Below are 24,169 nucleotides of genomic sequence, written 5' to 3' on the forward strand. Positions count from 1 at the left end.
GCGGAGGTTCATGAAGAAGTTAACAGTCCTGTGACTGAGCTTGGAGGGGATGAAGATATGTATGACAGGGAAGAGCGTACTGATACATCCCCTCCAGGTCATGATGATGAAGAATTTGTTGAAGGGAATACTACCGCTGGTGGCAGCGGTATTGGTGGTGAAATTAATCACGCAGGTTGCCATGATGCTGGTGCCGAAGATAATCCCGCGGGTTGCAGTGATGCCGGTGATGATAACATTGCCCTTGGTGATCAGGGTGTTGGTGGTGAAATTCCCTGATGAGTGCTAAAAAGTGCATATTTCTATATATTTTTCTTGGCATTTAACTCATCTTTTGTGCATTAATTCTACATTTTATCCCATATTCTGTATTTTCCTTATTTTCAAGAATAAATATTTTTATTAACTAATTTTGCATTTTTAGGTACCAAATAAAGTTTGGATGACTTGCGGAGCGGAAAAGAGCAGAAAAGTAGTGAAAATCCGGAAGAAATTACGCAAGGAAGCCGCGAAGAATGGTGCGCATAAGCCCAAAAGACTAGAAATGGGCTCAAGAAGGAAGAATTGCTCTTAAATAACATATGGGCTTGGCATACCCAAGGCCCAAAACCCTTACCCAAACCCATTTTCTATAACCAAAACCGCCTCCATTCTCAACCGTCAGATTGGATCCAACTCATCATCCTACGGTCGCTCATTCATAGAGCATCAAAATCTGAAGTCTCTGCCAAACACCACAGCGCTTAAATTTCAAGCCTTCAGATTAGATTGTATTTGAATCCAACGGTCGCTCCTATGCCTGTGCATCAAAATTAGATACTCCCGCTTTACACTACAGTACCTAACATCATCTAGCACAGTTGACTTTGTTGTATTTCACAATCCAACGGTCGAAGTGATTCATATCTCATACCACCGTTAGATCTACCAACCATCTTCGTATCCAACGTCTTTCACACGCTGATCATCAGATTCTTCTGTTCCGCCTCACACCGAAAAGACCTAACCCTATACCCTAAAATCTATCGACTTCTCTTTCATTTCCTCCTTCTTCTTCTCTTTCTCTCCACCTCCTCTTTGTACAGACACCATGTCCGCCACCACCATTGCCGTACCACCAAACGCCACTCCTTCACACCGTACACCACCACCAACTCCACTATAATCATTCCCCCCATCTTCTAGCCATCTATCCTACCAATTTCTTTTCTTTTCTTTCTCAGAAAACCCTAGGAAAGAAATTGGTACAATAGCTAGGGCTAGAGAAGAAATCAGAGGCATGGAGAGGAGCAGGAGACTAAGGAGAAGAATGGGTCGAAGTCAGTAGCGTGTAATCGCATCAATTTGGGTAAGAATTTACCAAACCCTAGTTCTGTCAATTTGGGGGTTTTTACATAAATCCTAATTAGGTTGAGATAGAGCATGGAGAAGATAAAGTGGGTGATATAGGGTAGGTAATTGAACCTAACTGTGATTTTCTGTCACATTAGGTAGAACCCTAATGTCTACTGTTTTGGGAATTTTTGGGTGAAAAGGGTGTAAACCCTAATTATGTAATTGGGTATAAAAAGGGGACTGTGGGTGTGATGTAAAGGCTTATGCCTGGATTAGCCAGTGTGTCACCCAAGAGCACTGGAATAGCCAGTGTCTCAAGGGTTAGTGTTTAATTTTCAACTATCTTTATGTTTATTCCATTACTCTTATTCAGTTTCAATTCAGTTGCTCTTATTCAGTTTCAATTCAGTTCATGTTTTTGTTTTATGTCTTCTGTGTTTGTTTATGTTCAGTTCAATGCTCTGTTTAGTAATTGTTTTGTTTTGTTGCTGTTATGTGAGCTCACATGTGTATGTGTATAGCTAGGCTGAGATGATGCCTTAAGTCACTGTTAGTGGTGGAATGTTAGGTTATAATTCTTGTAAATTGAGCTGATTGAGAAATGGAGGAATTTAGTGCTCAACTGTGCTTGTGATTGATTGTGCTGTCAAAAGACAGTCAATGCTAGGAGTAAACAGTTGAGCAAGCTTCCATTCCATTCCATTTATGTATGCCCTGGAACATAGGCAGGCTTGAACCTTCACCTAGCTCCATTAGGGACAGGGATTTAACATAGAATTACAATATCTGGCTAGGTCACAAGGTGGATTCATAACCTAGTTGTGTTGTTTCTCTGTTTTGTATATGTAGTTTTGCTCCCCTGCCATTGCCCTTGGCTTAGGCCTTGGTTTATCTCTTTGTCATTCTTTGTGTCACTGTCACTTTTCCAGCCACTGTCATCACCTAGTAGTTTCTTTGCTGTTTTAGTTTACTTGTTCATTGTTTCACATTTTATCACTTTCACTGTCACCTTCTCACTTTCACTTTGTTCCATTTTGTTTTGCTTTTGTTCTCTGTTTAGTTTCATTGTTCTGTCACATTCTCATAATACTTGTGTTCTGTTTGCTTTTGTTCATTGTTTTGCTTTTGATGTGTTCACTGTCACCTTCTCACACACTTTTGTTACTTCAGTTTCAAGATCTGTCACTTAAAAGCCCATTTTTTCACTTGCTTGGCTAAAGCCTAGTTCATAGCTCAGAAGCCTAGCTCAAGCTAAGGACCAGTTCACTTTTACTGTGAAAGTTCACTGTGAAAGCCCAGCTCAACCCAAGGCTCAAATCACATCACAAGCCCAGTCCAATTCAGTCCACCAAAGTCCCAGTTCACTGTCAAGGGTACTCAAAGCCCATTGACACTCAAAGCCCAGAGCACTTGCAAAGGTCCAGAATCAAGTTTAGAGATCCAGGGCTCAGTTCACTACACTAAGCCCAAGCCCAAATTCAAAACCAAAGCCTAGTGCACTACAAAACCAACTGAGCCCAAGCTCAGTTCATTTCATTAAGACAACACCCCAATTCATTCCAAGAGTATTCAAAGGCCCAAAGCACAATCATAACCCATTGGTTACCAAAATCCATTGGTACCCAAAGCCCAACAATAGCAATTTTAGAGCCCAAAATAGCTAGAAACTCCAAACACACCCAGTCTCTGTGGATCGACCCGTACTTGCACGAGCTACAACTGACGACCGTGCACTTGCGTATTACTGTAGGCCCGTTTCATTTCGCTTCAATTTTATACGCTTTCCCGGGCACACCAAGTTTTTGGCGCCGTTGCCGGGGACTCGGGTTTGTTTCTCTAGTAGTTTTATTAGCTATTTTTGCATTTCACTGTATAGCATTTGCATCTGCATCTGCTTCACTTCATTTGCTGTTGGACCTGCTGTTCTGAACTAGTTTTTCCTCTGCTGGGACGCCACCAAGGAAAAGAACCAAAGCCCAACTGGGTTTTTGCAACAATATCAGAGCAGCTGGGCTGTGCTTAAAAGGTAACCCATTTAAGAGAACCCGAATTGTGGGCTTCCAATTTTAATTGTGGCTTGTAATATTAAAGCCAATTTTGGGCTTTTTATTTTCTGTTGGGTTGTAATTAATTTTTGTGGGCTTGTTTGTTTAATTTGTGGGCTTGTTTTTAATTTTGTGAGCTTGTTTAATTTGGACTGTATTTTGTATTCTGGGTTTTTAAACCCAGCTGAGCTTGTAACCGATCACGCTAGGTTAACTCGTTAGTGGGCCGAGTACCCAAATTCTAGGCCGAGATTTTGGACTCAGTTTCACCAAATGTTTTCAAACCAGCTGAGCCAAAGCAAACACAAAACCAACAGTGGGCTTGCTCCCATTCAAAAACCAAATTTTATTTTCTTTTAAAAAAAAAAAAAAAAAAAAAAGTTTCCAAATGTCCCCCGACAAAACCAAATTTTTCCCAAAAAGTCCAATCCCATTAAAAACCAAATTTTCTTGTAGATAATGTGTTAGTTAAATTTCCTTTTGTATATATTTTGTGCTCATCCATTGGACTCCGAATATGTTGGAGTTTTGCCTTGGATAACGGAGTTTTAATTCTGCTTTCGCCGAAATCGGGTATTCTCTCTCCTTTTACTCTACTCAACATGTCCCTTTCCATATGTTGCATTTTAATTCTTTCCATATTTTTAAACATTGAGGACAATGTTTAGTTTAGGTTTGGGGGTATAGAGTAGATACCACGATAATATGCCATAATTGAAAACAAAACTCCATCTTTTTGAAAAAATTGAAAAATTCCAAAAAAATTAGAAAAATGATAAAAACATAAAAATGGAGCTCATTTACCTTGAAATGTTGACTCTTGTGCAAATATGTAATTATTAGGAGTCTTAGTCTAGATATTTAGGCACCCTGATTCTAGCACAATTCACATAGTGATAAGAAACTTGCACGCGCACGATCTACCAATACATGTATAGCCTCGATCTTCAAGGTGTTTGATAGGAAGTTAGATTGCCAATAACTTTAGAATACTGAACGAAACTTGACTAGCTTGTTCTTTGGTTGGTTGGGATAGAAGGTGGAGGTTACATTAAGAAAGACAACCATCGAATTTAACTGGGTGCATCAAAAAGGGCTACCTCTTGCAAAGTGTCATGTAATCTTTTGTTTCCTTTTGTATATGTATCAAAAGTGTTTGCTTGTTCTTCTTAAAAAAATAAAAATAAAAAAATATATATATCAGAAAAATACAAAAAAATCAAGTATTTATCAATTCCATTCTCTCTTGTTCCAAAAATAAAAGAGAGTAGTCAATGTAAATAAGAGTCATGTAAAGCGTCATCTTTTGTGTTTTATTGTAATAAGCAAGGAAGGGTGTATGCCATTGATGTACAACGCGAGTAATTGTGAAATACCTCCAACTCATTCACAATTCTCGTAAAGTCCGGACAGCTAGCTAGATTTCGACCTTGGTTCTTAGCCTGAGAAATTATCTCTTGGTGATTAGTAGTCATAACTTCAGGTCATTTTAGAAAAATGTGTAGATACACTTTACACTCTTATCACATGTCTTTTTTTGTTATCAGTGCTAGGATTGTGCCTTTGATAGCTAGATTGACATCTCCATTTTGCTGTGAGCTTAAACTGTCTTGCACATGTCACATTTGATGGAATCTGAGCTTATATTTTGACCTAGAACTTTGTAGGTACGTTCTAAGCAAACCTTCACGAGACTTCACTCGTCCACTAGGGACACTTAGTGGTTTAAAAGGCTTAGTGCATACGCTAAATGCATTCGAGAGACCAGCGACAGTGGTATAGGTAGGATTTCCTTAGTTTTGTTTTACTTGAGGACAAGTAAAATTCAGGTTTGGGGGTATTTGATGAATGCTAAATGTGCATATTTCTATATATTTTTCTTGGCATTTAACTCATCTTTTGTGCATTAATTCTACATTTTATCCCATATTCTGTATTTTCCTTATTTTCAAGAATAAATATTTTTATTAACTAATTTTGCATTTTTAGGTACCAAATAAAGTTTGGATGACTTGCGGAGCGGAAAAGAGCAGAAAAGTAGTGAAAATCCGGAAGAAATTACGCAAGGAAGCCGCGAAGAATGGTGCGCATAAGCCCAAAAGACTAGAAATGGGCTCAAGAAGGAAGAATTGCTCTTAAAGAAGATATGGGATTGGCATACCCAAGGCCCAAAACCCTTACCCAAACCCATTTTCTATAACCAAAACCGCCTCCATTCTCAGCCGTCAGATTGGATCCAACTCATCATCCTACGGTCGCTCATTCATAGAGCATCAAAATCTGAAGTCTCTGCCAAACACCATAGCGCTTAAATTCCAAGCCTTCAGATTAGATTGTATTTGAATCCAACGGTCGCTCCTATGCCTGTGCATCAAAATTAGATACTCCCGCTTTACACTACAGTACCTAACATCATCTAGCACCGTTGACTTTGTTGTATTTCACAATCCAACGGTCGAAGTGATTCATCTCTCATACCACCGTTAGATCTACCAACCATCTTCGTATCCAACGTCTTTCACACGCTGATCATCAGATTCTTCTGTTCCGCCTCACACCGAAAAGACCTAACCCTATACCCTAAAATCTATCGACTTCTCTTTCATTTCCTCCTTCTTCTTCTCTTTCTCTCCACCTCCTCTTTGTACACACACCATGTCCGCCACCACCATTGCCATACCACCAAACGCCACTCCTTCACACCGTACACCACCACCAACTCCACTATAATCATTCCCCCCATCTTCTAGCCATCTATCCTACCAATTTCTTTTCTTTTCTTTCTCAGAAAACCCTAGGAAAGAAATTGGTACAATAGCTAGGGCTAGAGAAGAAATCAGAGGCATGGAAAGGAGCAGGAGACTAAGGAGAAGAATGGGTCGAAGTCAGTAGCGTGTAATCGCATCAATTTGGGTAAGAATTTACCAAACCCTAGTTCTGTCAATTTGGGGGTTTTTACATAAATCCTAATTAGGTTGAGATAGAGCATGGAGAAGATAAAGTGGGTGATATAGGGTAGGTAATTGAACCTAACTGTGATTTTCTGTCACATTAGGTAGAACCCTAATGTCTACTGTTTTGGGAATTTTTGGGTGAAAAGGGTGTAAACCCTAATTATGTAATTGGGTATAAAAAGGGGACTGTGGGTGTGATGTAAAGGCTTATGCCTGGATTAGCCAGTGTGTCACCCAAGAGCACTGGAATAGCCAGTGTCTCAAGGGTTAGTGTTTAATTTTCAACTATCTTTACTACTTCATATTCTTACTCTTATTCAGTTTCAATTCAGTTGCTCTTATTCAGTTTCAATTCAGTTCATGTTTTTGTTTTATGTTTCTGTGTTTGTTTATGTTCAGTTCAATGCTCTGTTTAGTAATTGTTTTGTTTTGTTGCTGTTATGTGAGCTCACATGTGTATGTGTATAGCTAGGCTGAGATGATGCCTTAAGTCACTGTTAGTGGTGGAATGTTAGGTTATAATTCTTGTAAATTGAGCTGATTGAGAAATGGAGGAATTTAGTGCTCAACTGTGGGTGTGTGATTGTGCTGTCAAAAGACAGTCAATGCTAGGTAAACAGTTGAGCAAGCTTCTTCTCCTTCCATTCCATTTATGTATGCCCTGGAACATAGGCAGGCTTGAACCTTCACCTAGCTCCATTAGGGACAGGGATTTAACATAGAATTACACTATCTGGCTAGGTCACAAGGTGGATTCATAACCTAGTTGTGTTGTTTCTCTGTTTGTATATGTAGTTTTGCTCCCCTGCCATTGCCCTTGGCTTAGGCCTTGGTTTATCTCTTTGTCATTCTTTGTGTCACTGTCACTTTTCCAGCCACTGTCATCACCTAGTAGTTTCTTTGCTGTTTTAGTTTACTTGTTCATTGTTTCACATTTTATCACTTTCACTGTCACCTTCTCACTTTCACTTTGTTCCATTTTGTTTTGCTTTTGTTCTCTGTTTAGTTTCATTGTTCTGTCACTTCTCATAATACTTGTGTTCTGTTTGCTTTTGTTCATTGTTTTGCTTTTGATGTGTTCACTGTCACCTTCTCACACACTTTTGTTACTTCAGTTTCAAGATCTGTCACTTAAAAGCCCATTTGTTCTTGCTTGGCTAAAGCCTAGTTCATAGCTCAGAAGCCTAGCTCAAGCTAAGGCCCAGTTCACTTTTACTGTGAAAGTTCACTGTGAAAGCCCAGCTCAACCCAAGGCTCAAATCACATCACAAGCCCAGTCCAATTCAGTCCACCAAAGTCCCAGTTCACTGTCAAGGGTACTCAAAGCCCATTGACACTCAAAGCCCAGAGCACTTGCAAAGGTCCAGAATCAAGTTTAGAGATCCAGGGCTCAGTTCACTACACTAAGCCCAAGCCCAAATTCAAAACCAAAGCCTAGTGCACTACAAAACCAACTGAGCCCAAGCTCAGTTCATTTCATTAAGACAACACCCCAATTCATTCCAAGAGTATTCAAAGGCCCAAAGCACAATCATAACCCATTGGTTACCAAAATCCATTGGTACCCAAAGCCCAACAATAGCAATTTTAGAGCCCAAAATAGCTAGAAACTCCAAACACACCCAGTCTCTGTGGATCGACCCGTACTTGCACGAGCTACAACTGACGACCGTGCACTTGCGGTATTACTGTAGGCCCGTTTCATTTCGCTTCAATTTTATACGCTTTCCCGGGCACACCAAGTTTTTGGCGCCGTTGCCGGGGACTCGGGTTTGTTTCTCTAGTAGTTTTATTAGCTATTTTTGCATTTCACTGTATAGCATTTGCATCTGCATCTGCTTCACTTCATTTGCTGTTGGACCTGCTGTTCTGAACTAGTTTTTCCTCTGCTGGGACGCCACCAAGGAAAAGAACCAAAGCCCAACTGGGTTTTTGCAACAATATCAGAGCAGCTGGGCTGTGCTTAAAAGGTAACCCATTTAAGAGAACCCGAATTGTGGGCTTCCAATTTTTAATTGTGGCTTGTAATATTAAAGCCAATTTTTGGGCTTTTTATTTTCTGTTGGGTTGTAATTAATTTTTGTGGGCTTGTTTGTTTAATTTGTGGGCTTGTTTTTAATTTTTGTGAGCTTGTTTAATTTGGACTGGTATTTTGTATTCTGGGTTTTTAAACCCAGCTGAGCTTGTAACCGATCACGCTAGGTTAACTCGTTAGTGGGCCGAGTACCCAAATTCTAGGCCGAGATTTTGGACTCAGTTTCACCAAACGTTTTCAAACCAGCTGAGCCAAAGCAAACACAAAACCAACAGTGGGCTTGCTCCCATTCAAAAACCAAATTTTATTTTCTTTTAAAAAAAAAAAAAAAAAAAAAAAAAAAAACCAAAAGTTTCCAAATGTCTCCCGACAAAACCAAATTTTTCCCAAAAAGTCCAATCCCATTAAAAACCAAATTTTCTTGTAGATAATGTGTTAGTTAAATTTCCTTTTGTATATATTTTGTGCTCATCCATTGGACTCCGAATATGTTGGAGTTTTGCCTTGGATAACGTAGTTTTAATTCTGCTTTCGCCGAAATCGGGTATTCTCTCTCCTTTTACTCTACTCAGCATGTCCCTTTCCATATGTTGCATTTTAATTCTTTCCATATTTTTAAACATTGAGGACAATGTTTAGTTTAGGTTTGGGGGTATAGAGTAGATACCACGATAATATGCCATAATTGAAAACAAAACTCCATCTTTTTGAAAAAATTGAAAAATTCCAAAAAAATTAGAAAAATGATAAAAACATAAAAATGGAGCTCATTTACCTTGAAATGTTGACTCTTGTGCAAATATGTAATTATTAGGAGTCTTAGTCTAGATATTTAGGCACCCTGATTCTAGCACAATTCACATAGTGATAAGAAACTTGCACGCGCACGATCTACCAATACATGTATAGCCTCGATCTTCAAGGTGTTTGATAGGAAGTTAGATTGCCAATCACTTTAGAATACTGAACGAAACTTGACTAGCTTGTTCTTTGGTTGGTTGGGATAGAAGGTGGAGGTTACATTAAGAAAGACAACCATCGAATTTAACTGGGTGCATCAAAAAGGGCTACCTCTTGCAAAGTGTCATGTAATCTTTTGTTTCCTTTTGTATATGTATCAAAAGTGTTTGCTTGTTCTTCTTAAAAAAATAAATAAAAAATAAATAAATAAATAAATATATATATCAGAAAAATACAAAAAAATCAAGTATTTATCAATTCCATTCTCTCTTGTTCCAAAAATAAAAGAGAGTAGTCAATGTAAATAAGAGTCATGTAAAGAGTCATCTTTTGTGTTTTATTGTAATAAGCAAGGAAGGGTGTATGCCATTGATGTACAACGCGAGTAATTGTGAAATACCTCCAACTCATTCACAATTCTCGTAAAGTCCGGACAGCTAGCTAGATTTCGACCTTGGTTCTTAGCCTGAGAAACTATCTCTTGGTGATTAGTAGTCATAACTTCAGGTCATTCTAGAAAAATGTGTAGATACACTTTACACTCTTATCACATGTCTTTTTTTGTTATCAGTGCTAGGATTGTGCCTTTGATAGCTAGATTGACATCTCCATTTTGCTGTGAGCTTAAACTGTCTTGCACATGTCACATTTGATGGAATCTGAGCTTATATTTTGACCTAGAACTTTGTAGGTACGTTCTAAGCAAACCTTCACGAGACTTCACTCGTCCACTAGGGACACTTAGTGGTTTAAAAGGCTTAGTGCATACGCTAAATGCATTCGAGAGACCAGCGACAGTGGTATAGGTAGGATTTCCTTAGTTTTGTTTTACTTGAGGACAAGTAAAATTCAGGTTTGGGGGTATTTGATGAATGCTAAAAAGTGCATATTTCTATATATTTTTCTTGGCATTTAACTCATCTTTTGTGCATTAATTCTACATTTTATCCCATATTCTGTATTTTCCTTATTTTCAAGAATAAATATTTTTATTAACTAATTTTGCATTTTTAGGTACCAAATAAAGTTTGGATGACTTGCGGAGCGGAAAAGAGCAGAAAAGTAGTGAAAATCCGGAAGAAATTACGCAAGGAAGCCGCGAAGAATGGTGCGCATAAGCCCAAAAGACTAGAAATGGGCTCAAGAAGGAAGAATTGCTCTTAAAGAAGATATGGGATTGGCATACCCAAGGCCCAAAACCCTTACCCAAACCCATTTTCTATAACCAAAACCGCCTCCATCTCAGCCGTCAGATTGGATCCAACTCATCATCCTACGGTCGCTCATTCATAGAGCATCAAATCTGAAGTCTCTGCCAACACCACATCGCTTAAATTCCAAGCCTTCAGATTAGATTGTATTTGAATCCAACGGTCGCTCCTATGCATGTGCATCAAAATTAGATACTCCCGCTTTACACTACAGTACCTAACATCATCTAGCACCGTTGACTTTGTTGTATTTCACAATCCAACGGTCGAAGTGATTCATCTCTCATACCACCGTTAGATCTACCAACCATCTTCGTATCCAACGTCTTTCACACGCTGATCATCAGATTCTTCTGTTCCGCCTCACACCGAAAAGACCTAACCCTATACCCTAAAATCTATCGACTTCTCTTTCATTTCCTCCTTCTTCTTCTCTTTCTCTCCCACCTCCTCTTTGTACAGACACCATGTCCGCCACCACCATTGCCGTACCACCAAACGCCACTCCTTCACACCGTACACCACCACCAACTCCACTATAATCATTCCCCCCATCTTCTAGCCATCTATCCTACCAATTTCTTTTCTTTTCTTTCTCAGAAAACCCTAGAAAGAAATTGGTACAATAGCTAGGGCTAGAGAAGAAATCAGAGGCATGGAGAGGAGCAGGAGACTAAGGAGAAGAATGGGTCGAAGTCAGTAGCGTGTAATCGCATCAATTTGGGTAAGAATTTACCAAACCCTAGTTCTGTCAATTTGGGGGTTTTTACATAAATCCTAATTAGGTTGAGATAGAGCATGGAGAAGATAAAGTGGGTGATATAGGGTAGGTAATTGAACCTAACTGTGATTTTCTGTCACATTAGGTAGAACCCTAATGTCTACTGTTTTGGGAATTTTTGGGTGAAAAGGGTGTAAACCCTAATTATGTAATTGGGTATAAAAAGGGGACTGTGGGTGTGATGTAAAGGCTTATGCCTGGATTAGCCAGTGTGTCACCCAAGAGCACTGGAATAGCCAGTGTCTCAAGGGTTAGTGTTTAATTTTCAACTATCTTTATGTTTATTCCATTACTCTTATTCAGTTTCAATTCAGTTGCTCTTATTCAGTTTCAATTCAGTTCATGTTTTTGTTTTATGTCTTCTGTGTTTGTTTATGTTCAGTTCAATGCGCTGTTTAGTAATTGTTTTGTTTTTGTTGCTGTTATGTGAGCTCACATGTGTATGTGTATAGCTAGGCTGAGATGATGCCTTAAGTCACTGTTAGTGGTGGAATGTTAGGTTATAATTCTTGTAAATTGAGCTGATTGAGAAATGGAGGAATTTAGTGCTCAACTGTGCTTGTGATTGATTGTGCTGTCAAAAGACAGTCAATGCTAGGAGTAAACAGTTGAGCAAGCTTCTTCTCCTTCCATTCCATTTATGTATGCCCTGGAACATAGGCAGGCTTGAACCTTCACCTAGCTCCATTAGGGACAGGGATTTAACATAGAATTACAATATCTGGCTAGGTCACAAGGTGGATTCATAACCTAGTTGTGTTGTTTCTCTGTTTTGTATATGTAGTTTTGCTCCCCTGCCATTGCCCTTGGCTTAGGCCTTGGTTTATCTCTTTGTCATTCTTTGTGTCACTGTCACTTTTCCAGCCACTGTCATCACCTAGTAGTTTCTTTGCTGTTTTAGTTTACTTGTTCATTGTTTCACATTTTATCACTTTCACTGTCACCTTCTCACTTTCACTTTGTTCCATTTTGTTTTGCTTTTGTTCTCTGTTTAGTTTTATTGTTCTGTCACCTTCTCATAATACTTGTGTTCTGTTTGCTTTTGTTTATTGTTTTGATTTTGATGTGTTCACTGTCACCTTCTCACACACTTTTGTTACTTCAGTTTCAAGATCTGTCACTTAAAAGCCCATTTGTTCTCTTGCTTGGCTAAAGCCTAGTTCATAGCTCAGAAGCCTAGCTCAAGCTAAGGCCCAGTTCACTTTTACTTTGAAAGTTCACTGTGAAAGCCCAGCTCAACCCAAGGCTCAAATCACATCACAAGCCCAGTCCAATTCAGTCCACCAAAGTCCCAGTTCACTGTCAAGGGTACTCAAAGCCCATTGACACTCAAAGCCCAGAGCACTTGCAAAGGTCCAGAATCAAGTTTAGAGATCCAGGGCTCAGTTCACTACACTAAGCCCAAGCCCAAATTCAAAACCAAAGCCTAGTGCACTACAAAACCAACTGAGCCCAAGCTCAGTTCATTTCATTAAGACAACACCCCAATTCATTCCAAGAGTATTCAAAGGCCCAAAGCACAATCATAACCCATTGGTTACCAAAATCCATTGGTACCCAAAGCCCAACAATAGCAATTTTAGAGCCCAAAATAGCTAGAAACTCCAAACACACCGAGTCTCTGTGGATCGACCCGTACTTGCACGAGCTACAACTGACGACCGTGCACTTGCGGTATTACTTTAGGCCCGTTTCATTTCGCTTCAATTTTATACGCTTTCCCGGGAACACCAAGTTTTTGGCGCCGTTGCCGGGGACTCAGGTTTGTTTCTCTAGTAGTTTTATTAGCTATTTTTGCATTTCACTGTATAGCATTTGCATCTGCATCTGCTTCACTTCATTTGCTGTTGGACATGCTGTTCTGAACTAGTTTTTCCTCTGCTGGGACGCCACCAAGGAAAAGAACCAAAGCCCAACTGGGTTTTTGCAACAATATCAGAGCAGCTGGGCTGTGCTTAAAAGGTAACCCGTTTAAGAGAACCCGAATTGTGGGCTTCCAATTTTTAATTGTGGCTTGTAATATTAAAGCCAATTTTTGGGCTTTTTATTTTCTGTTGGGTTGTAATTAATTTTTGTGGGCTTGTTTGTTTAATTTGTGGGCTTGTTTTTAATTTTTGTGAGCTTGTTTAATTTGGACTGGTATTTTGTATTCTGGGTTTTTAAACCCAGCTGAGCTTCTAACCGATCACGCTAGGTTAACTCGTTAGTGGGCCGAGTACCCAAATTCTAGGCCGAGATTTTGGACTCAGTTTCACCAAACGTTTTCAAACCAGCTGAGCCAAAGCAAACACAAAACCAACAGTGGGCTTGCTCCCATTCAAAAACCAAATTTTATTTTCTTTTTTAAAAAAAAAAAAAAAAAAAAAAAAAAAAAAAAAGTTTCCAAATGTCTCCCGACAAAACCAAATTTTTCCCAAAAAGTCCAATCCCATTAAAAACCAAATTTTCTTGTAGATAATGTGTTAGTTAAATTTCCTTTTGTATATTTTGTGCTCATCCATTGGACTCCGAATATGTTGGAGTTTTGCCTTGGATAACGTAGTTTTAATTCTGCTTTCGCCGAAATCGGGTATTCTCTCTCCTTTTACTCTACTCAGCATGTCCCTTTCCATATGTTGCATTTTAATTCTTTCCATATTTTTAAACATTGAGGACAATGTTTAGTTTAGGTTTGGGGGTATAGAGTAGATACCACGATAATATGCCATAATTGAAAACAAAACTCCATCTTTTTGAAAAAATTGAAAAATTCCAAAAAAATTAGAAAAATGATAAAAACATAAAAATGGAGCTCATTTACCTTGAAATGTTGACTCTTGTGCAAATATGTAATTATTAGGAGTCTTAGTCTAGATATTTAGGCACCCTGATTCTAGCACAATTCACATAGTGATAAGAAACTTGCACGCGCACGATCTACCAATACATGTATAGCCTCGATCTTCAAGGTGTTTGATAGGAAGTTAGATTGCCAATCACTTTAGAATACTGAACGAAACTTGACTAGCTTGTTCTTTGGTTGGTTGGGATAGAAGGTGGAGGTTACATTAAGAAAGACAACCATCGAATTTAACTGGGTGCATCAAAAAGGGCTACCTCTTGCAAAGTGTCATGTAATCTTTTGTTTCCTTTTGTATATGTATCAAAAGTGTTTGCTTGTTCTTCTTAAAAAAAAAAAAAAATATATATATATATATCAGAAAAATACAAAAAAATCAAGTATTTATCAATTCCATTCTCTCTTGTTCCAAAAATAAAAGAGAGTAGTCAATGTAAATAAGAGTCATGTAAAGAGTCATCTTTTGTGTTTTATTGTAATAAGCAAGGAAGGGTGTATGCCATTGATGTACAACGCGAGTAATTGTGAAATACCTCCAACTCATTCACAATTCTCGTAAAGTGCGGACAGCTAGCTAGATTTCGACCTTGGTTCTTAGCCTGAGAAACTATCTCTTGGTGATTAGTAGTCATAACTTCAGGTCATTTTAGAAAAATGTGTAGATACACTTTACACTCTTCACATGTCTTTTTTTGTTATCAGTGCTAGGATTGTGCCTTTGATAGCTAGATTGACATCTCCATTTTGCTGTGAGCTTAAACTGTCTTGCACATGTCACATTTGATGGAATCTGAGCTTATATTTTGACCTAGAACTTTGTAGGTACGTTCTAAGCAAACCTTCACGAGACTTCACTCGTCCACTAGGGACACTTAGTGGTTTAAAAGGCTTAGTGCATACGCTAAATGCATTCGAGAGACCAGCGACAGTGGTATAGGTAGGATTTCCTTAGTTTTGTTTTACTTGAGGACAAGTAAAATTCAGGTTTGGGGGTATTTGATGAATGCTAAAAAGTGCATATTTCTATATATTTTTCTTGGCATTTAACTCATCTTTTGTGCATTAATTCTACATTTTATCCCATATTCTGTATTTTCCTTATTTTCAAGAATAAATATTTTTATTAACTAATTTTGCATTTTTAGGTACCAAATAAAGTTTGGATGACTTGCGGAGCGGAAAAGAGCAGAAAAGTAGTGAAAATCCGGAAGAAATTACGCAAGGAAGCCGCGAAGAATGGTGCGCATAAGCCCAAAAGACTAGAAATGGGCTCAAGAAGGAAGAATTGCTCTTAAAGAAGATATGGGATTGGCATACCCAAGGCCCAAAACCCTTACCCAAACCCATTTTCTATAACCAAAACCGCCTCCATTCTCAGCCGTCAGATTGGATCCAACTCATCATCCTACGGTCGCTCATTCATAGAGCATCAAAATCTGAAGTCTCTGCCAAACACCACAGCGCTTAAATTCCAAGCCTTCAGATTAGATTGTATTTGAATCCAACGGTCGCTCCTATGCCTGTGCATCAAAATTAGATACTCCCGCTTTACACTACAGTACCTAACATCATCTAGCACCGTTGACTTTGTTGTATTTCACAATCCAACGGTCGAAGTGATTCATCTCTCATACCACCGTTAGATCTACCAACCATCTTCGTATCCAATGTCTTTCACACGCTGATCATCAGATTCTTCTGTTCCGCCTCACACCGAAAAGACCTAACCATATACCCTAAAATCTATCGACTTCTCTTTCATTTCCTCATTCTTCTTCTCTTTCTCTCCACCTCCTCTTTGTACAGACACCATGTCCGCCACCACCATTGCCGTACCACCAAACGCCACTCCTTCACACCGTACACCACCACCAACTCCACTATAATCATTCCCCCCATCTTCTAGCCATCTATCCTACCAATTTCTTTTCTTTTCTTTCTCAGAAAACCCTAGGAAAGAAATTGGTACAATAGCTAGGGCTAGAGAAGAAATCAGAGGCATGGAGAGGAGCAGGAGACTAAGGAAGAAATGGGTCGAAGTCAGTAGCGTGTAATCGCATCAATTTGGGTAAGAATTTACCAAACCCTAGTTCTGTCAATTTGGGGGTTTTTACATAAATCCTAATTAGGTTGAGATAGAGCATGGAGAAGATAAAGTGGGTGATATAGGGTAGGTAATTGAACCTAACTGTGATTTTCTGTCACATTAGGTAGAACCCTAATGTCTACTGTTTGGGAATTTTTGGGTGAAAAGGGTGTAAACCCTAATTATGTAATTGGGTATAAAAAGGGGACTGTGGGTGTGATGTAAAGGCTTATGCCTGGATTAGCCAGTGTGTCACCCAAGAGCACTGGAATAGCCAGTGTCTCAAGGGTTAGTGTTTAATTTTCAACTATCTTTATGTTTATTCCATTACTCTTATTCAGTTTCAATTCAGTTGCTCTTATTCAGTTTCAATTCAGTTCATGTTTTTGTTTTATGTCTTCTGTGTTTGTTTATGTTCAGTTCAATGCTCTGTTTAGTAATTGTTTTGTTTCTGTTGCTGTTATGTGAGCTCACATGTGTATGTGTATAGCTAGGCTGAGATGATGCCTTAAGTCACTGTTAGTGGTGGAATGTTAGGTTATAATTCTTGTAAATTGAGCTGATTGAGAAATGGAGGAATTTAGTGCTCAACTGTGCTTGTGATTGATTGTGCTGTCAAAAGACAGTCAATGCTAGGAGTAAACAGTTGAACAAGCTTCTTCTCCTTCCATTCCATTTATGTATGCCCTGGAACATAGGCAGGCTTGAACCTTCACCTAGCTCCATTAGGGACAGGGATTTAACATAGAATTACACTATCTGGCTAGGTCACAAGGTGGATTCATAACCTAGTTGTGTTGTTTCTCTGTTTTGTATATGTAGTTTTGCTCCCCTGCCATTGCCCTTGGCTTAGGCCTTGGTTTATCTCTTTGTCATTCTTTGTGTCACTGTCACTTTTCCAGCCACTGTCATCACCTAGTAGTTTCTTTGCTGTTTTAGTTTACTTGTTCATTGTTTCACATTTTATCACTTTCGCTGTCACCTTCTCACTTTCACTTTGTTCCATTTTGTTTTGCTTTTGTTTCGTTTAGTTTCATTGTTCTGTCACATTCTCATAATACTTGTGTTCTGTTTGCTTTTGTTCATTGTTTTGCTTTTGATGTGTTCACTGTCACCTTCTCACACACTTTTGTTACTTCAGTTTCAAGATCTGCACTTAAAAGCCCATTTGTTCTCTTGCTTGTCTAAAGCCTAGTTCATAGCTCAGAAGCCTAGCTCAAGCTAAGGCCCAGTTCACTTTTACTGTGAAAGTTCACTGTGAAAGCCCAGCTCAACCCAAGGCTCAAATCACATCACAAGCCCAGTCCAATTCAGTCCACCAAAGTCCCAGTTCACTGTCAAGGGTACTCAAAGCCCATTGACACTCAAAGCCCAGAGCACTTGCAAAGGTCCAGAATCAAGTTTAGAGATCCAGGGCTCAGTTCACTACACTAAGCCCAGGCCCAAATTCAAAACCAAAGCCTAGTGCACTACAAAACCAACTGAGCCCAAGCTCAGTTCATTTCATTAAGACAACACCCCAATTCATTCCAAGAGTATTCAAAGGCCCAAAGCACAATCATAACCCATTGGTTACCAAAATCCATTGGTACCCAAAGCCCAACAATAGCAATTTTAGAGCCCAAAATAGCTAGAAACTCCAAACACACCCAGTCTCTGTGGATCGACCCGTACTTGCACGAGCAACAACTGATGACCGTGCACTTGCGGTATTATTGTAGGCCCGTTTCATTTCGCTTCAATTTTATACGCTTTCCCGGGCACACCAAGTTTTTGGCGCCGTTGCCGGGGACTCGGGTTTGTTTCTCTAGTAGTTTTATTAGCTATTTTTGCATTTCACTGTATAGCATTTGCATCTGCATCTGCTTCACTTCATTTGCTGTTGGACCTGCTGTTCTGAACTAGTTTTTCCTCTGCTGGGACGCCACCAAGGAAAAGAACCAAAGCCCAACTGGGTTTTTGCAACAATATCAGAGCAGCTGGGCTGTGCTTAAAAGGTAACCCATTTAAGAGAACCCGAATTGTGGGCTTCCAATTTTTAATTGTGGCTTGTAATATTAAAGCCAATTTTTGGGCTTTTTATTTTCTGTTGGGTTGTAATTAATTTTTGTGGGCTTGTTTGTTTAATTTGTGGGCTTGTTTTTTAATTTTTGTGAGCTTGTTTAATTTGGACTGGTTTTTGTATTCTGGGTTTTTAAACCCAGCTGAGCTTGTAACCGATCACGCTAGGTTAACTCGTTAGTGGGCCGAGTACCCAAATTCTAGGCCGAGATTTTGGACTCAGTTTCACCAAACGTTTTCAAACCAGCTGAGCCAAAGCAAACAAAACCAACAGTGGGCTTGCTCCCATTCAAAAACCAAATTTTATTTTCTTTTTTTTTAAAAAAAAAAAAAACAAAAGTTTCCAAATGTCTCCCGACAAAACCAAATTTTTCCCAAAAAGTCCAATCCCATTAAAAACCAAATTTTCTTGTAGATAATGTGTTAGTTAAATTTCCTTTTGTATATATTTTGTGCTCATCCATTGGACTCCGAATATGTTGGAGTTTTGCCTTGGATAACGGAGTTTTAATTCTGCTTTCGCCGAAATCGGGTATTCTCTCTCCTTTTACTCTACTCAGCATGTCCCTTTCCATATGTTGCATTTTAATTCTTTCCATATTTTTAAACATTGAGGACAATGTTTAGTTTAGGTTTGGGGGTATAGAGTAGATACCACGATAATATGCCATAATTGAAAACAAAACTCCATCTTTTTGAAAAAATTGAAAAATTCCAAAAAAATTAGAAAATGATAAAAACATAAAAATGGAGCTCATTTACCTTGAAATGTTGACTCTTGTGCAAATATGTAATTATTAGGAGTCTTAGTCTAGATATTTAGGCACCCTGATTCTAGCACAATTCACATAGTGATAAGAAACTTGCACGCGCACGATCTACCAATACATGTATAGCCTCGATCTTCAAGGTGTTTGATAGGAAGTTAGATTGCCAATCACTTTAGAATACTGAACGAAACTTGACTAGCTTGTTCTTTGGTTGGTTGGGATAGAAGGTGGAGGTTACATTAAGAAAGACAACCATCGAATTTAACTGGGTGCATCAAAAAGGGCTACCTCTTGCAAAGTGTCATGTAATCTTTTGTTTCCTTTTGTATATGTATCAAAAGTGTTTGCTTGTTCTTCTTAAAAAATATATATATATATATATATATATATATATATAATATATATATCAGAAAAATACAAAAAAATCAAGTATTTATCAATTCCATTCTCTCTTGTTCCAAAAATAAAAGAGAGTAGTCAATGTAAATAAGAGTCATGTAAAGAGTCATCTTTTGTGTTTTATTGTAATAAGCAAGGAAGGGTGTATGCCATTGATGTACAACGCGAGTAATTGTGAAATACCTCCAACTCATTCACAATTCTCGTAAAGTGCGGACAGCTAGCTAGATTTCGACCTTGGTTCTTAGCCTGAGAAACTATCTCTTGGTGATTAGTAGTCATAACTTCAGGTCATTTTAGAAAAATGTGTAGATACACTTTACACTCTTATCACATGTCTTTTTTTGTTATCAGTGCTAGGATTGTGCCTTTGATAGCTAGATTGACATCTCCATTTTGTTGTGAGCTTAAACTGTCTTGCACATGTCACATTTGATGGAATCTGAGCTTATATTTTGACCTAGAACTTTGTAGGTACGTTCTAAGCAAACCTTCACGAGACTTCACTCGTCCACTAGGGACACTTAGTGGTTTAAAAGGCTTAGTGCATACGCTAAATGCATTCGAGAGACCAGCGACAGTGGTATAGGTAGGATTTCCTTAGTTTTGTTTTACTTGAGGACAAGTAAAATTCAGGTTTGGGGGTATTTGATGAATGCTAAAAAGTGCATATTTCTATATATTTTTCTTGGCATTTAACTCATCTTTTGTGCATTAATTCTACATTTTATCCCATATTCTGTATTTTCCTTATTTTCAAGAATAAATATTTTTATTAACTAATTTTGCATTTTTAGGTACCAAATAAAGTTTGGATGACTTGCGGAGCGGAAAAGAGCAGAAAAGTAGTGAAAATCCGGAAGAAATTACGCAAGGAAGCCGCGAAGAATGGTGCGCATAAGCCCAAAAGACTAGAAATGGGCTCAAGAAGGAAGAATTGCTCTTAAAGAAGATATGGTATTGGCATACCCAAGGCCCAAAACCCTTCCAAACCCATTTTCTATAACCAAAACCGCCTCCATTCTCAGCCGTCAGATTGGATCCAACTCATCATCCTACGGTCGCTCATTCATAGAGCATCAAAATCTGAAGTCTCTGCCAAACACCACAACGCTTAAATTCCAAGCCTTCAGATTAGATTGTATTTGAATCCAACGGTCGCTCCTATGCCTGTGCATCAAAATTAGATACTCCCGCTTTACACTACAGTACCTAACATCATCTAGCACCGTTGACTTTGTTGTATTTCACAATCCAACGGTCGAAGTGATTCATCTCTCATACCACCGTTAGATCTACCAACCATCTTCGTATCCAACGTCTTTCACACGCTGATCATCAGATTCTTCTGTTCCGCCTCACACCGAAAAGACCTAACCCTATACCCTAAAATTTATCGACTTCTCTTTCATTTCCTTCTTCTTCTTCTCTTTCTCTCCACCTCCTCTCTGTACAGACACCATGTCCGCCACCACCATTGCCGTACCACCAAACGCCACTCCTTCACACCGTATACCACCACCAACTCCACTATAATCATTCCCCCCATCTTCTAGCCATCTATCCTACCAATTTCTTTTCTTTTCTTTCTCAGAAAACCCTAGGAAAGAAATTTGGTACAATAGCTAGGGCTAGAGAAGAAATCAGAGGCATGGAGAGGAGCAGGAGACTAAGGAGAAGAATGGGTCGAAGTCAGTAGCGTGTAATCGCATCAATTTGGGTAAGAATTTACCAAACCCTAGTTCTGTCAATTTGGGGGTTTTTACATAAATCCTAATTAGGTTGAGATAGAGCATGGAGAAGATAAAGTGGGTGATATAGGGTAGGTAATTGAACCTAACTGTGATTTTCTGTCATATTAGGTAGAACCCTAATGTCTACTGTTTTGGGAATTTTTGGGTGAAAAGGGTGTAAACCCTAATTATGTAATTGGGTATAAAAAGGGGACTGTGGGTGTGATGTAAAGGCTTATGCCTGGATTAGCCAGTGTGTCACCCAAGAGCACTGGAATAGCCAGTGTCTCAAGGGTTAGTGTTTAATTTTCAACTATCTTTATGTTTATTCCATTACTCTTATTCAGTTTCAATTCAGTTGCTCTTATTCAGTTTCAATTCAGTTCATGTTTTTGTTTTATGTCTTCTGTGTTTGTTTATGTTCAGTTCAATGCTCTGTTTAGTAATTGTTTTGTTTTTGTTGCTGTTATGTGAGCTCACATGTGTATGTGTATAGCTAGGCTGAGATGATGTCTTAAGTCACTGTTAGTGGTGGAATGTTAGGTTATAATTCTTGTAAATTGAGCTGATTGAGAAATGGAGGAATTTAGTGCTCAACTGTGCTTGTGATTGATTGTGCTGTCAAAAGACAGTCAATGCTAGGAGTAAACAGTTGAGCAAGCTTCTTCTCCTTCCATTCCATTTATGTATGCCCTGGAACATAGGCAGGCTTGAACCTTCACCTAGCTCCATTAGGGACAGGGATTTAACATAGAATTACAATATCTGGCTAGGTCACAAGGTGGATTCATAACCTAGTTGTGTTGTTTCTCTGTTTTGTATATGTAGTTTTGCTCCCCTGCCATTGCCCTTGGCTTAGGCCTTGGTTTATCTCTTTGTCATTCTTTGTGTCACTGTCACTTTTCCAGCCACTGTCATCACCTAGTAGTTTCTTTGCTGTTTTAGTTTACTTGTTCATTGTTTCACATTTTATCACTTTCACTGTCACCTTCTCACTTTCACTTTGTTCCATTTTGTTTTGCTTTTGTTCTCTGTTTAGTTTCATTGTTCTGTCACATTCTCATAATACTTGTGTTCTGTTTGCTTTTGTTCATTGTTTTGCTTTTGATGTGTTCACTGTCACCTTCTCACACACTTTTGTTACTTCAGTTTCAAGATCTGTCACTTAAAAGCCCATTTGTTCTCTTGCTTGTCTAAAGCCTAGTTCATAGCTCAGAAGCCTAGCTCAAGCTAAGGCCCAGTTCACTTTTACTGTGAAAGTTCACTGTGAAAGCCCAGCTCAACCCAAGGCTCAAATCACATCACAAGCCCAGTCCAATTCAGTCCACCAAAGTCCCAGTTCACTGTCAAGGGTACTCAAAGCCCATTGACACTCAAAGCCCAGAGCACTTGCAAAGGTCCAGAATCAAGTTTAGAGATCCAGGGCTCAGTTCACTACACTAAGCCCAAGCCCAAATTCAAAACCAAAGCCTAGTGCACTACAAAACCAACTGAGCCCAAGCTCAGTTCATTTCATTAAGACAACACCCCAATTCATTCCAAGAGTATTCAAAGGCCCAAAGCACAATCATAACCCATTGGTTACCAAAATCCATTGGTACCCAAAGCCCAACAATAGCAATTTTAGAGCCAAAAATAGCTAGAAACTCCAAACACACCCAGTCTATGTGGATCGACCCGTACTTGCACGAGCTACAACTGACGACCGTGCACTTGCGGTATTACTGTAGGCCCGTTTCATTTCGCTTCAATTTTATACGCTTTCCCGGGCACACCATTCCCGCTACGTCTCAGGAGTTTTTCTTTGGCCGAATTTATTCTGCGGGGAATAGTTTTGATATAAACGCTGCCCTGGGCCTGGCTTCTGAGTTCAACCCGCTTTCCCAAAATGATGATTGGGATGTTCTTGGTAACTCTATAAAGGCGGATGGAAAGGGAAATGGAGTCGTGAATGATAGTGATATTCCAGAGGGGAGCGGTGCTAGATATCTTCCAGATTTGGACGCGGGAGTATCCTCGAACTCTTGGGGTGCTAAGTTCACGGACACGGGTAGGGCCTCGGTTGGGTCTTCTGGAGATGATTTTCCTCAGTCATTGATCCTTGAGGGTGATGATTCCATCTTAGCTTGGTTTAAAAATAAGAATTTTATTTTCGTACCCAATCCAGCTCATGTGGTGGAGAGTGAGAAGAAATCTGATGCCTATACCCGCAAGATGATGCAATTGTCTCCCGAGGACCAGGTTGCAGAAGCGTGGGATAAGAATATTCGGGCCTTGGAGGATGCATTAGTGGTCGACGCTCCCTCGACTGTTGTTGATATGATGGCCTTGGCTGATGGGTATCAATATGGATTTCCCCAACAGCGGATGTTAGAAGTGAGTTCTCTTATCATTTCGCCTTGTATCAATATTCTGCAATTTTAGAGTCTGGGTGTTCTAATTTCTGATTCACAGATGATGAGGAGTGAGCATTGCAACCACATGTTGTACCATTTTTTTAAGGCCAAATCCCTCAAGTTGGAAGCTAAGCTTCGTCTTCGGTAAGAGGATCTTACCGCGGCTGAGACTGTTATCTCTGATAGGGATAGGGAGATAGGTGAGTTGAAGAGTCTCCTCAAGGCTAAGGAGAAGCAAGTCCAGGAGGAGGATAAGCTTCGCTTGGAACTTGCTATGGCTCGTAGTGAGTTGGAAGAGGCCAAGAAGAATTCTTCGGCTGTTACAGGTTTGATTATCTGTTTTCTCTTCCTTGCTGTTGTCCTTTACTGTAATTAGTGTTCTGTATGAGTCTCCCTACCCCACCCTATCTTCAGTGGGTGGAGTTCCTGAGTTAGTATGGCTTCGGAAAGAGCGCAACGTCAGAAATCTCGCATCGCAGAGTTGGTAGAGAAGATAAAGAGCGAGGCTGATAAGTGGAATGCTCGTGCCGATGAACATAATGCTCTGGCAGAGGAGTGGCGGGG

Source organism: Papaver somniferum, unplaced genomic scaffold (genome assembly GCF_003573695.1).
Source record: "Papaver somniferum cultivar HN1 unplaced genomic scaffold, ASM357369v1 unplaced-scaffold_128, whole genome shotgun sequence".
In the NCBI taxonomy this organism is placed as follows: Eukaryota; Viridiplantae; Streptophyta; class Magnoliopsida; order Ranunculales; family Papaveraceae; genus Papaver; species Papaver somniferum.